The following is a 14,916-nucleotide window of genomic DNA, read 5'->3' on the forward strand; positions in this document are numbered from 1 at the left end:
CAGCTGGGAAGAACCTGAAGCTTCTGAGGGGGGGAAGTGAGTTAAAGCACAAAAGTTTGTTCCTGAGTTAGTTGGCTGCGCGGCTCATCTGCTATTCATTGTATCAGAAGGTGTTGTCACAATATTATGTGAGCTTCACCACTACCCGGTGATTAAGATGTTCTTGGTAATTAGAAGATCCAAGCAGAGCCAGCAAGCCAGGTAAAATACATGGCAATTAGGACTCGAGGAAAGGGAGGGCTCTTGTTTCCTTACTTTCATGCTGGAGATAACATCTTAGGCTGCTCTGTTCATTATCTGGCTGGGTTAAGCATTAAACCATATGCTTGAGTTTGCCCTACTGGCTGCTGAATGAGGCTCTGATTTTTTACAGGAGCACATAATTGTTAAGCCATGCTTCTCACTTGACACTGTGTTGAGGTCATCAATTTTTTTTTGCTTGAGAGTCAGTTTGGTGTAGTGGTTAAGTGTGCAGACTCTTATCTGGGACAACTGGGTTTGATTCTCCACATGCACCTGCTAATGTGACCTTGGGTCAGTCACAAGTTCTCACACAGCTGTTCTGATCAAAAGCAGTTCTGGGAGGACTCTCTCAGCCCCACCTACCTCACAGGGTGTCTGTTGTGGGGAGGGGAAGGGAAAGGAGATTGTAAGTCACTGTGAGACTCCGTTGGTTAATAAAAGGTGGCATATAAATCCAATCTTTTCTTATTATTTTTCTAGGAGAGGGACAGCAGCATTAGTACATCCCAATCTCAGCTGATCTCAGAAGTTAAACAGAGGCAGTACCTGGATGGGAGACCACCAAGGAAGACTCTGCAGAGAAAGGCCATGGCAAACTACCTCTGCTTCCTACTTGCCTTGAAAGCCCCTTGCTGGAGTCACCACAAATCAGCTGCAACTTGATGGCACTTTACACACACAATCTCTTTCTAAGGGAAGTGAAGTCCAAGAACGACCCAACAAGGTTATTGTTACCTTTTGCTTCTGCATGATTCAATTGCTTAGGGTGTGCCTCATTTTTGTGACTATCCTTGATAAACATCTGTTTTTTTTTTCTACTTGTGCATCCCTCATGTGCTGTTTTGATGTTTGGTTTTATGCCAAGCATACCCAACTGAGGCAACAGTCATATAGAAAAAACTAAACACAGGCAATTTCAGTGGGAAAAGTTCAGTGTGAGGAAAGAGAAGGAAAGGAAAGGTCCCCTGTGCAAGCACCAGTTGTTTCCAATTCTGGGGTGATGTTGCTTTCACGTTTTCACAGCAGACTTTTATGGGGTGGTTTGCCATTGCCTTCCCCAGTCATCTACACTTTCCCCCCAGCAAGCTGTGTACTCATTTTACTGGCCTCGGAAGGATGGAAGGTTGAGTCAACCTCGAGCTGGCTACCTGAAAACCCAGCTTCCATTGGGGATCAAACTTGGGTCATGAGCAGAACTTAGGACTGCAGTACTGCAGCTTTAACACTCTGTGCCACGGGGCTCTTGTGAGGAAAGAGAAACAGGTGCTAAATAAAGACTCATGGGCTCATTGCTCACAAGGCAGAAACAAAATCTGAATGGGATCATTCAGACCAAGCCAGATAGCTTTTAAAATTTGGTCTCATCCCTAATGAAGCAATCTGCAGCTAGCAGAGAGTGATTCTCAGTAGCAGCCACAGGTACACCACATGGCCTGCGATGGCCTCTGGCTCTGTTGATAACTTTTTGGCTTTGTCAAAGCACCTAGGCTGCTTCCACATGGAGGTTTTTCTCTGCCTTGCCTTCCCAAAGCTGGAGTGCTTTTTGAGGCATCTACAAAATGTCATTCCATAATCATTCTGTTCTCAAGTTTTCCTTGTCCTCAATATGCTCTTTCCAATACCTTCTTTATTCTGATCTTTTTTAAAAAAAAAAAAAGAAGAAGGCATAATTGAATTCATACACAATCTGAAAAGGATGGTGCACATGTCCCTGCACTACAAAAATCCTGCCCACGTTAGAGCTGATTTCCCAGCCTTTTCCCTATGCATATGTGAACATATGAACATATGAAGCTGCCTTCTACTGAATCAGACCCTTGGTCCATCAAAGTCAGTATTGTCTTCTCAGACTGGCAGCGGCTCTCCAGGGTCTCAAGCTGAGGTTTTTCACACCTATTTGCCTGGACCCTTTTTTGGAGATGCCGGGGATTGAACCTGGGACCTTCTGCTTCCCAAGCAGATGCTCTACCACTGAGCCACCGTCTCAGAAGAGAGGGGATGGCTGTGATTTGCCACAATAACTATGATGGCCATACTATCAAGAGCCAGTAGCAGGGTTGCTGAGGAGCACATCTGGAAAGGGTGCGTAAGAAAGTAGATAGAGGAAAACATAGACTACACTCCCATTGCCAGTGCAACATTTACAGCAGTAACAAATGCAACGTGGAGAAATCTCACCATGCGGAAGCAACCCAACAATCCATAAATGAGAACTGTCCGCAGATTAGCTGGTATCTGTCTAACAGACAGTAAGAGAGGCCATATTGGAGGACAATTCCAGCTGAGCTTTCATTTTGCTGTACTCTCATTTGTCTGCAGGTTCCAGCCACCCCTCCCCAGATCAACAGTTAATAGCAAGGTCATCTCCCAGGCCCGTTAATTAGCTCATACAGTTCAGCTGTAAGGGAGGGGGGAGTGTGCTCCTGTCCAAAATATACCATGGTGACAGCCCTGTAATTGGTTGAGGAAGGTCAAGAGGTTACGGCCAGCTTTTTTGATAAAGTATAGCCCACGATGGGAGAAAACACCCTCTGCCCCTTTCATTTCTTCCTCCACTTACCGCAGCAGCTTGAAAATACAAATATGCTCTGGAATACCGTGCTTTAGCTCTAACAACCAGCATCTCTGCATCGACATCTAAGTAGTTAGCCAGATTTGTTATTTTTCTGTGCATTAGACTGTGAGTGAACTATATGTAATGTTTTTTAAAAAACTTTTTTTGAATTTCTTCAATAAAGCTGGTTTGTGTTACTTGGGAGTGACCAGAATCAAACCCAGGTTAAGCATGTTGAGATTACTGCACCAAGGCAGGGTCAGCCTTGGCAGATATCTGTTTCCTGGCAGCCAGAAACAGAGTAACATGTAGTTTGTCCATTAGCATACTTGCAAAAGGCTTCTGCCAGATGGGTACCAGACAAAACTTGGGACAGACTCAGAAGCAGTGTGATTTGCAGATAAACTGTAAGGGAATATAACATGTTTGTACTGGGGGTGTGGGTGAGAATCAATGTGGTACAGGTTTGCAGTAGAATCTGAGAGATCTGAAGTCAAAACCCCATGAAACTCACTAGGTGACCTTGGTTGAGCCACTCTCTCAGTCTTGCTCAGCTAAGGAGATTAGGGTAAGGGTAATGTGAGTGAGGAAGCCCCATGGCGCAGACTGGTAAAGCTGCAGTACTGCAGTCAAAGCTCTGCTCATGACCTGAGTTTGATCCCAGCAAAAGCTGGGTTCAGGTAGCCGACTCAAGGTTGACTCAGCCTTCCATCCTTCCAAGGTCAGTAAAATGAGTACCCAGCTTGCTGGGTGGGGGTGTAGATGACTGGGGAAGGCAATGGCAAACCACCCCATAAAAACGTGATGCGACGTCACCCCAGAGTCAGAAACGACTGGTGCTTGCACAGGGGACTACCTTTACCTTTTTAATATGAGTGAAGGGAAAATACTGTATACCACCCTGGATAAAAATAAGATAGGATCAGGATGGTAGCCTTTGCTTCTCATCTGTGTGTGTTCAATGGAATATATGGGCAGAGCCTACAAGTACATGACTTTCTCTCCATGATTGGGAACTTTACTCTTCATGGTTCCCAAATGTACAGAAAAGATCATCTGGTTTGGTACACTTCATCAGCACTACATTAAGGTCCATATTTGCCATCCCATGGATAGACAAAAATTGGAAACAAAGTTTGTTTCCATAAATCTCCCCACCTCACCATCATGTGCATTCATTAATTTCTGTTGTGTATGTGTGTTGTGTCATCAAGTTGCTTCCAATTTATGATGATAAACCTAGGAATTAATGACCTTCCAAACATCCTCTTGTTAACAGCCTTGCTCAGGTCTTGCAAACTGAGGGCTGTAGCTTCCTTGATTGAGTCAATCCATCCAATGCTGGATCTTCCTCTTTTCTTGCTGCCTTCAACTTTTACTAGCATTGTTGTCTTTGCCAGTGATTCTTGTCTTCTCATAATTTGACCAAAGTATTATCACCTCAGTTTAGAAGAGAGCCAGTTTGGTGTAGTGATTAAGTGTGTGGACTCTTATCTGGGAAAACCAGGTTTGATTCCCCACTCCTCCACTTGCACCTGCTGGCATGGCCTTGGGTCAGCCATAGCTCTGGCAGAGGTTGTCCCTGAAAGGACAGCTGCTGTGAGAGTCCTCTCAGCCCCACCCACCTCACAGGGTGTCTGTTGTGGGGGAGGGAGATAAAGGAGATTGTGAGCCACTCTGAGACTCTTGAGTGGAGGGCAGAATATAAATCCAATGTCTTCTTCTTCTTCTTCTGTTTAGTAATTTTTAGCTTCCATGGGGAGTTCAAGCTTAATTTGATCTTTTTTGTTGTTGTTCAGTTGCACAGTTGAGTCCAACTCTTTGTGATCCCATTTGATCGAGAACCCACTTATTTCTCTTTTTGGCTGTCCACTTCTCTTAGAACATTGGATACGGCCTAAGGTCCATAGATAATGGTACATACTCAAAGTCAGAATGCAACAGTACCCACAAAAGTGGCAAAGACCTGATAGACATCTCACTCTTGAACTCCAAAGGAATTAACAGGTTCCTCAGGAGCCCCTTCCAAAGGCCTCATAATTGTGGTATTGTGTGAACAAATTATTATAACTAAGGTGGTGAAGAGAAGTTCTCCCACGTCCTATTGTTATGGTATCTGTAGATGAATGATGTGGCAGCATATGAAGGGGTTATTTATAGCACTTCGGATCAACCTGATGACACCTTCTTCAACTACCACCTTGGTAAGATTTCCAAATTCTTTCCTTATAGTTCGAGATGCTGATTGACAGGCATTTGACTCACGCAGTTAGAAAAAACTTGACAGAACCTGACAAATCTGCCTTTTAGAATTTACTTTTGTGATATTTGTTAGTTATATATTTTATTGCATTTCTACCAAAAATGGGAGGTGGGGTCATTAAGACTCCTTGCAAAAGAATGATACAAAACAAAAATCCACCATGGCACTGAAAGATATGTTCAAGAAAATAGTAATCGAGTCTCCCTGTGCTGCAACATGTTTGGTTTTAGCTAACACCTGGAAAAACTCTAAATGTATCTTATCAACTGGTTAAAGGTTAAAAATTTGTGAATTATGTGTGCTAGATAAGATTACTGATTTGTTGTTGCAGTATGACAATGAAAATTATGAATCAAAATTTATTCCAATTTGGTTCCCTTCCTTAGGAACTCTTTCTGTAAAGCCATGATAGATTTTTGTTTTGTATCATATTTTTTTGGCAAGGAGCTTTAATTCCCCCACCTGCCATTTGTGATAGAAATGCAATAAAATATATAATTTACAAATATCACAAAAGCAAATTCTAAAAGGCAGATTTGTCAGATTCTGTCAGGTTTTTTTTCTAACTGCATGAGTCAAGTGTCTGTCAACAGGTATGATACTAACTCACTAAGTATACATCCATGAATTCCTTGCTGCATTTGATATTAACTTTTCTTTTGGTATTTAGTATGCATATTCTGTGTTATCTTTGTATTATGCTGTATACTTGTTTATTTAATTATTCTAATTCAATAAAGTTTATTTAAAAAAATAAAAATCGCAGTGTGGACTTTCAGATGGCTATCACAGCCAGTGTTCCCTCTAAACTGAGTTAGCATGAGCTACCTCACAGATTTTTAGCCTCCAGATCACACATTTTTGTCTTAGCTCAGGAAGGATGACTCCAGAGCACACTAATTTATGCAGCAACTCACAACTTTAATGCCAGTAGCTCACAAAATAGAATTTTTGCTCACAAGGGTCTGCAACTTAGAGGGAATATTGATCACAACCCATGGTTGCTATAGCATGCCTACACTATAAACAGATGCAACATGGAGTGTTTCTCTAGTAAGGGAAGTTCTATAACTGTGGCACTCTTGATTGTTACCTGGGAAGGGAGGGTAGGGAAAAGGAGCTACCACTGGAGAGTACAAGACAGTGAACAGCTGGGGAAGTGATTTTTATGTTCCCTTTAGCAAGGCACTTGCAACAGTGAGGACAGCAGTGATCCTTTCTTGGCGCAGAGATGAGCAAATGACAGCTAGTAGAAGGCCTCCAGCTATGAATGAGCGCCTGTGTTCTATTGCTCCTTTACAAAGAGAAAAATGGCCTGTAATTAAATTTATATTCCAGATTTTATCATCTAATTTACCTTCTAACAGTCTGCACACATCATCAAATGGCTTTCTTTTTCTTGCTGCAGGGAATCGTTGTTCTCCGTCATTCACTTATTGCTTCTTCAAACTATAATTGGATTTTTAAAATTTTTGATGTTGTCTGATCCTATGTCATTTCTGAGGGAAGTGCATAAAGACAAGATACCTTTACATGCACAAAACCAGCCCCACCTACTCTGTGGCAGCCCCTAATTTATGGAATGCACTTCCAGAAGCCACGAGAGCCCTGCGGGATCTCTCCCAATTCCGCAGGGCTTTTCCAGCAGGCCTACAGTAATTAATGTGTGAAGAGCTGCCACTAGTATGTCGCTGAATAAGACACATAATAGAGTAATATAAAGAACTAAGAACTATGATGAAACTGGTCCGCCTATATTACATAGGGTCCACCTATGTAAGGAAATGTTATAGCACCATTTTAAAGTCTTTTAAATTTTAAATTGTTTATATGTGTTTATAACCCTAAGATATTGTTATTATGTATGTATTAATCATGTGGATTAACATGTGGAATTCACTGCCACAGGAGGTGGTGGCGGCCACAAGTATAGCTACCTTCAAGAGGGGTTTAGATAAAAATATGGAGCACAGGTCCATCAGTGGCTATTAGCCACAGTGTATGTGTGTATATAAAATTTTTTGTCACGATGTGACACAGAGTGTTGGACTTGATGGGCCGTTGGCCTGATCCAACATGGCTTCTCTTATGTATTATGACTCTGAGCTGCCCAGAGTCCATATGGAGTGGGCAGCATATAAATTTAAAGTAAATCAAAATAAAATAAACAGAGCTTCTGCCTGAGAGTTACTATTAGATTTCTATATAATTTTCCTATTGGACATTTCATGTTTGGCTTCACCAAACATGAAAGCCATTTTGTGACCGGCTCCAACCTACTGCGAGAGCCATTTTGTGGTTGTGCCCACCACGCTGTGTCAGAATTCCAAAGGTGCCTACAGGCTTTAAAAAGTCAGGGACCCCTGCAGTATATATTTCAAATGAGGCTGAATCATAGAATGTGTTTAGACTCTAAACACATCAAAGCAGTCATCATATCTTATCAAGGTTGACAGGTTTTACCTGACTGCTGGTGGGGGATGAAGGTCCTCTTCCTTGGGATCTTCTTCCCCCAATTTTGGAACTGGCAAGCAAGGGGAGCCCCACCCCTGAAGAGTGCCAGCGCACCTGACATGCTCAGAAGGATGACCTCATCCAGAAGTGACTTCATCATGCCAGGAATGCCATGCAGGAGATGCTCTAGCATTTTTTTTGGGGGGGGGGGGGAATTATGGTTACCATAGAGTTTCCCCCAAAATGTTAGAGCATCCCCTGTACAACATGCCCAGCACAATGATGTCACTTCTGTGTGACATCATCATGCCAGGCATGTGGGCACACCGACACTCTTCAGGGGCGAGGCTCTCCCTGCCAGCTAGTTCCATAGTGGCAGGTTGGAGGCCCCAAAATTGGGGGAATGGGAATCGTATATCATATGGTTGTAAATTCCATGCATGATTTATAATTTTTGTTATTTGCAAAGTTTCTTCTGTACTCACCGTTAAATCTCCAAACTTTCCCATGTTCAAAAACACAAAAGCAATGAGTTATGCAGTGATAGTGCAATTTAGAGTTCCTCCTAGCAGGGCCTAAACGTTAGTTCCTGGAAGGCATAGAAAGGCCTGCCTTTCTATGGAACCTCATTATTTGAGACAATGTAAAATGCCTTTTCATGATGTATCTTCTCTGTGAAAACTAGGAAGTAAATTTTATAGAGTTTTTCCTGGGGGAAACAATTCTACTGATAATTTTTTTTTCCCAAAGAAGAAAGACTTCTAAGTCACAAATAGCCGTGGCAGAGCTCTGAGAACAAGAGCTTCAAAGAACCCAACTATATTTGTATCTGTACTGATAAAAAATAGTATTTTGCTTATAGCATAAAATATTCTCTGCATCCTGAATTCCCTCTGTAGTGTGGCACAGCTCTCCACCTTGCAACAGCATGCTGTGCAAAACAATGCCTTTGTGGAAAAAGACAGCTACCTTCTGAAATACAAAGCTACAGACAGCTGAATAGGTAGAAATAACACAGCAAGTCTTGCTACTGTCACAGTGACAAAGAAAGAAGCTCCAGTATGCAAAATAGGTGGTTGCATGGGATCAGTAAGGGATGCAAGATGAAAAAAAGATGGGGAAGTCCACACTGCAAAAGAAGCTTTCAGATAAATATTATACAGGTTCAGGGCTAAGCACTCATGGATCCAGATAGACATTCTGTGGAAAAACCAAAACCACATGAATGACTGCTTCCTTCCATATGGTTCTCCCCATAACTGCACGTTATTGATCTGTGGCTTGTATAATTTCTACAAGGGCCATTTGAACCCCTGGACTGTGGCAGCAGGCTGTGTTTCTCTGGGTGGCATCAGCAGGATTAAATGCCGAAACACATGAAGGTTCCTTGAATTGTGTCGGGTCATTGGTTTAATAAAGTCAGTATTGACTTCTCTGGCAGGAAGAGGCTCTCCAGGGTCTCAGGAGGAGGTATTGTAGCTGATTGTACCATAGCCAATTTAACCATAGAGTTTTGCCCCAAAACTAGAGTGTCACCCCTGAAGTCAGCAACATGATGATGTCACTTCTGGGTGATGTCATCATGTTGTCTTTTGGACCAGTTGGGGGCAGGATTTTCTCCAAAGCACTCTGCAAAAGCTGGTTTTTTCTCCACCCTCAATGGGGTCTGGCAACCCTACATGACCACTGGCAGTAGAAGCAGTTCCTGCCCTCTTCCTCCATATTGAGGAGGCAGATGTCAAAGTGGCTAATGCCCGTAAAGCTTACTTGCCTGCCTAGCTTTGTGGTGGGAGGAGGGAGAAAAGTGAATGCCAGCAACTCCTGAGAGTAATCTGACAAATGGCACTGCCTGCGAAGAGAGAAGGGGGATGGCCAACTGCTGCCAAGTACCTACCTCTTACCAACTCACCTGCCTGCTTACAGCAGCCATCAGTGAATGCTTGCCCAGTAAGAAGCAATGAGAAACTGGGCAAGGGACAGAGTGAGCGAGGAAGTGGGCTGCTGAAGCCTCCAATGCCTTTGAGACAAAAAAATTCCTCTGCTCCTGTAACCCCTAGTTAGGAGTGAAATGAGCCAGGATGGGGTGGAGCCTTTAGATGCCGAAGAGCATGGAATGTGTAGATAGCAGAAGAGGGAGGCAAGACTGCTGCTGGGGAGCTTGAATCTTAATCATAGGCTCTTAGCACCTTGTTTAAGGTAACTATCAGGGCTTTTTTTGAGCAGAAACACACAGGAATAAAGGTCCGGCTGGATTAGTGTCAGGGGGTGTGAACTAATATGTAAATGAGTTCCTGTTGGAGTTTTTCTACAAAACAGCCCTGTGTGAAACAATGGTGATGTAAGGGGGTGTGACCTAAAATGCAAATGAGTTCTTGCTGGGCTTTTTCTACAAAAAAGCCCTTGTATCTGTCACGTCTCGGGATGCAGGCAGGAGGGAGTCTAAAGCCAGTCTGAAGTCAAAGTTCAAGGAGTCAGTCAGGAGTCGAGTCATCACAGCAAAATCGCAAACCAGAAGGAGAAGTCAGTGTCCAAAGCCAAAGGGTCAGGGTGCCAAGGAATGCAAACCGGTCAGGAACTGGAATCAGAAAAGAGCGTAGATGCAAGCCAGGGAATTGACTTGTTCCTTCCACGCAGTTGCCAGGTCCTGGGCATGAGTTATATGGGCACACCAATCAGTCTACTTCCTGGGTGGCCGTAGTTCCTCTAGTAATCAGGGCTAAGAGATCTGAAGCACTGGTGTGCGGCACGTCAGTTTTCTCTTAGTGTCTGTCTAAGACGTGCACACATCCTTGAGATGGGAGGGGGAGAGTTTGGAGAAGACTGATTGTCAACAGCCAGCGTGGGTGCCTGGAATGTGGAGGGTGTGATTGACAGCCTAGCTGTTGGTTCACTCACAGTCAAAAGGCCAGCAAGCCACCTTCCACCCAAAATCACATAAGAAGTGGAGAAAGGGTGGCACGGGCTTCTCCAGGGGGTAATGAGGACTGCTGGGGGTGTGGCAAAGCTCCTGGTGGCTGGCTGGCTGCCCACTTTCCTAATCCAGGCATTGTTAAGCAGCTGCACTTACTATTCAATGGACAAGGTAGGTGAGGAGGAGGAGGGGGGCCATCAGAAAGGTTCAGAAACTACGCTCCTGTGAGCTCCTGCTGAATTCAAGGCTTAGTTTCATAGATTTGACATTGCATGGTTGTTATTCTGAAACCACCTCACAATTTGTTTTTGAAGGGAATCCTTTTCATCATTGTCATTTACTTTCTTCCCAATGGGGACCCAAAGGATGTGTTCACACTACACTAAACCATGTGTTTTGCAACTAAATTCTTGCTGTTCTTACACAGTAAAAATCCAGTTGCAAAATGTATGATTTAGTGTAGTGTGAATGTACCCAAAGTGTCTTACAATCTCTTCCCCTTTTCCATTTTATCCTCTCAGAGGTAGGTAAGGCTGAGAGTATGTAGCTGGCCCAAGGCAGTCCAGCAAGCTTTCATGACTGAGGGAAGATTCAGCCCTGGGTCTCCCAAATTCTAGTCTGGAAGTCAAACAACTTGATTATCCCTTTTTGAAGAAATGCATCTTGCAATCCATAAGAAAGGCCCACCAGTATACCAGTGGCGAGAGAGAATTGTCCATGTGCACAGGATTTATTGTACATCCATAGATCATGCCTCTGAGAGCTCAGAATGCCAATAAAATCATGACTGCTTTATTCCTTCCATCTGCCTCTCAGGTGTCAAAAATTCTATCTCATAACACAGCAATGGTGTGCCTCTCAGCATCTGTCCCTGGATTATTGCTTATGTAAAGAAGCTCAAATAAAGAGATGGGCAAAAAGAGCTACTTCCTCTCATTCCTAATCAGGAAACTGCTTTAATAAATGTATTATTCCACTTGGAGCATTTCCACTGAAATGCATTTTAAAGCCTGAGAAGCATTGTTACTCATCACACAAATTAAATGGGGCTTCCTTTTTGCTTCTGCCAGTTATGGACTTATCAGAGTCTGTCAAATGTCAAGACAAATTACCTCATCTTTTCTGTCATCATGTCTTGAAGAATTTTCTCCCCTGAGGAAGTGAATATAAAAGCTATGTCTGTTATCCTTTGTGGACCTACAGGTGAGCCATTTCATCAGTGAAATACAAAAAGCTCTAGGGGATTCCTTCAGCTTTGAGACAACAGTGAGGGCTGTGAGGCATTGCTGTGTGTGAATATTAGTGTGTCTAGAGCACACTTTAGACCTAGGGACACCATTGCACCCACTGACTCTTTTCCTGGTGACTGCTATGTGAGTTGGGCTTCTGACCATCAAGGCTTCTGATTGGCCATTGGAAATTTGATTGGCTGTGCAGATTTTTAAAAATGTGCAGCAGTGGCAGCTGCCGCCAAAACAATAGGGATCTTCACTGTGACCAAAGGTAAGCTGTAATGGCCATTTTGTGGTTGGCTGTGCCTCCTGCAGCAGCTATTTTGTGTCAGCAATCTTGTGGTCTAACAAAGTGATACTTAAACTTGACAAAATAGAGGTGCTGCTGATGGGGGGAAGGTATGACCCAGGAAAGGGGATATCTCCACATCCTGCCTGGGGCAGCATACCATAAGGAATGCTCCTCCCATGTGAACCAGCTCATCTACTTGGGTCATCTTTTGAGGCCCTGCTTCAGATAGGGTTGGCCAATTCATTGTGTTGGCCGGGGGTGGGAGGGACCTTTCTGAGTGGGGAGGAGTATTGTGATGTGCTTATGTATACATGAAGTGATGTAGGCACATCAGAGACATTGAGAGTAATGCTGTGGTTTTTGTGGAAAATTCTATGGTAGAATTCACTTCAAATCATGGAGTTTTGCTTCAAAACCAGAGCATTCCCCCAACATCCCTGACATGCCTACATCACTTCTGCTTTTTGTAAGTACATCTCAATGATTTCTGGGTTCCTGCTAGTAAGAGGGGATGAATTGGAGGGGAGAGGAGCACTGAAAACTGGGAAACCCCCATCTGCACCAGGGTGTCTGGCAACCCTCGCTTCAGATGACCCTGCCAACTGAGGCTAGACCCAAGGAGGAGCCTTCTCAGATGTGGTGCCAAATCTACATAACTCCCTTCCCAGGGAGATTAGTCTGTCTCCCTCTATTGTTGTCTTCCACCAGTGGGTGAAGACTTCTTTTGTTTCATTTGGCATACTCCCAGTAAGTGCTACTGGTCCTCAAGTGCCAGTTTGGTGTAGTGGTTAAGTGTGCAGATTCTTATCTGGGAGAATCAGATTTGATTCCCCACTCTTCCACTTGCACCTGCTGGAATGGCCTTGGGTCAGCCATAGCTTTCACAGGAGTTGTCCTTGAAAGGGCAGCTGCTGTGAGAGCTCTCTCAACCCCACCTACCTCACAGGGTGTCTGTTGTGTGTGTGTATGGGGGGGGGAAGGTAAAGGAGATTGTGACCGCTCTGAGACTCTGAGATTCAGAGTATAGCGTGAGATATAAATCCAATTTCTTCTTCTTGGTTTGGGTGTTATGCATGCTCATGTGTTTTCATTGAATTATTTTCTATATACTTTATTTTAAATGTTGCTTTAATGTTAAAACATTTTAATGCTTCAAAGTTTATCACCTTGAGGACACTATTTGAGTGGAAAGTCTTCACATAATTTTTGTTTAAAATAAATTATAGAGATGCAACAACACATGGGGGCAGCGCTTGGAAGTAGTGCTGTCTCCAGCTGTGAGCTGCACAGGATTCCACCATATGAGGACCACATGCCAAATAAAACAACACAAAATGCCAAATGATTTTGTCACAAAGCCTTCATTTGGAAGTTTATTACCATAATTAGCACAATCATATCTAACTCACATTGGAAAGAACATAACAAATCACAAGAACCATCAAGATAAATTAAATTAATTACCTGCAAAAACAGAATATTAAAACCATAAATTAAAAACCATCATCTCTTTCTAAAAACTCCCTTATACGTATTTGGAGTGTATTATATAAAAACATCAATAAACATGTGTGAGTGTCTCACCTAGGGTTGCCAATCCCCAGGTGAGCGCAGGGGATCCCCTGGTTTGGAGACCCTCCTGCTGCTTCAGGGTCGTCAGAAAGTGGGGGGAGGGGAGGGAAATGTCTGCTGGGAACTCTGTTATTCCCTATGGAGATTTATTCCCATAGAAAATCATGAATTGATCTGTGAGTATCTGGGGCTCTGGGGGGGCTGTTTTTTGGGGTAGAGGCACCAAATTTTTGGTATAACATCTAGTGCCTCTCTCCAAAATACCCCCCAAGTTTTAAAAAGATTGGACTAGGGGGTCCAATTCTATGAGTCCCAAAAGAAGGTGCCCCTATCCTTCATTATTTCCTATGGAAGGAAGGAATTGAAAAAGTCTGCCGTCCCTTTAAATGTGATGGCCAGAACTCCCTTTGGAGTTCAATTATGCTTGTCACAGCCTTGATCTTGGCTCCACCCCTAATGCCTCCTGGCTCCACCCCCAACGTCTCCTGGCTCCACCCCCAAAGTCCCCAGATATTTCTTGAATTGAACTTGGCAACCCTAGTCTCACCACGTGAATGTCAAATAGCACAAGATACATTGTACCCACCACAAGATACATATCCCCTCAATCCAAAACTGTACAGCCTACATCTGGGAGATTCCATTAAACAAATTCTACTTCCAGGGCTTTTTTTTTGTAATAGGAACTCCTTTGCATATTAGGACACATGCCTCTTTGATGTAGCCAATTCTCCAAGAGCTTACAAGGCTCCTCTTACTACATCAGGGGTATTTGGCCTAATATGCAAAAGAGTCCCTGCTACAAAAAAAGCCCTGCCTCTTTTCATGAGGATTCCTCTCCTTTGCTCAAGATGGAGTCCACGGTTTAAGCCTTCAAGGCAAGAAGGCCCAGGCAACTGACCACCAGAAGAGAAAAGCTTAAGAGAGTTCTTTCTCTGTATCCAGGAATTTATAACCTCTCCCTTGATCCTTCCCTTGTTGGTCAGTCCATCTCTTGCTTTCTAAAATGGAGAGATACAATCTAGCTGTTGGGCTCCTAAATCTCTCTCCAGCTGTGACCTTCTTGCTTAGTGGTTGACTGGTAACCATTTGTTATCTTCTGGCCAGATCATATGAACATATGAAGTTGCCTTATACTGAATCAGACCTTCGGTCCATCAAAGTCAGTATTGTCTACTCAGACTGGCAGCGGCTCTCCAGTGTCTCAAGCTAAGGTTTTTCACACCTATTTGCCTGGACCCTTTTAGTTGGAGATGCTGGGGATTGAACCTGGGACCTTCTGCTTACCAAGCAGATGCTCTACCACTGAGCCACCATCCCTCCCTAAGATCCCTTTGCATATCCATGATACTGAATTGCTTTGTGCCTGGGGAAGCTGATGTACTCCACTATAGC

The sequence above is a fragment of the Heteronotia binoei genome, chromosome 8, assembly GCF_032191835.1.
Source record: "Heteronotia binoei isolate CCM8104 ecotype False Entrance Well chromosome 8, APGP_CSIRO_Hbin_v1, whole genome shotgun sequence".
In the NCBI taxonomy this organism is placed as follows: domain Eukaryota; kingdom Metazoa; phylum Chordata; class Lepidosauria; order Squamata; family Gekkonidae; genus Heteronotia; species Heteronotia binoei.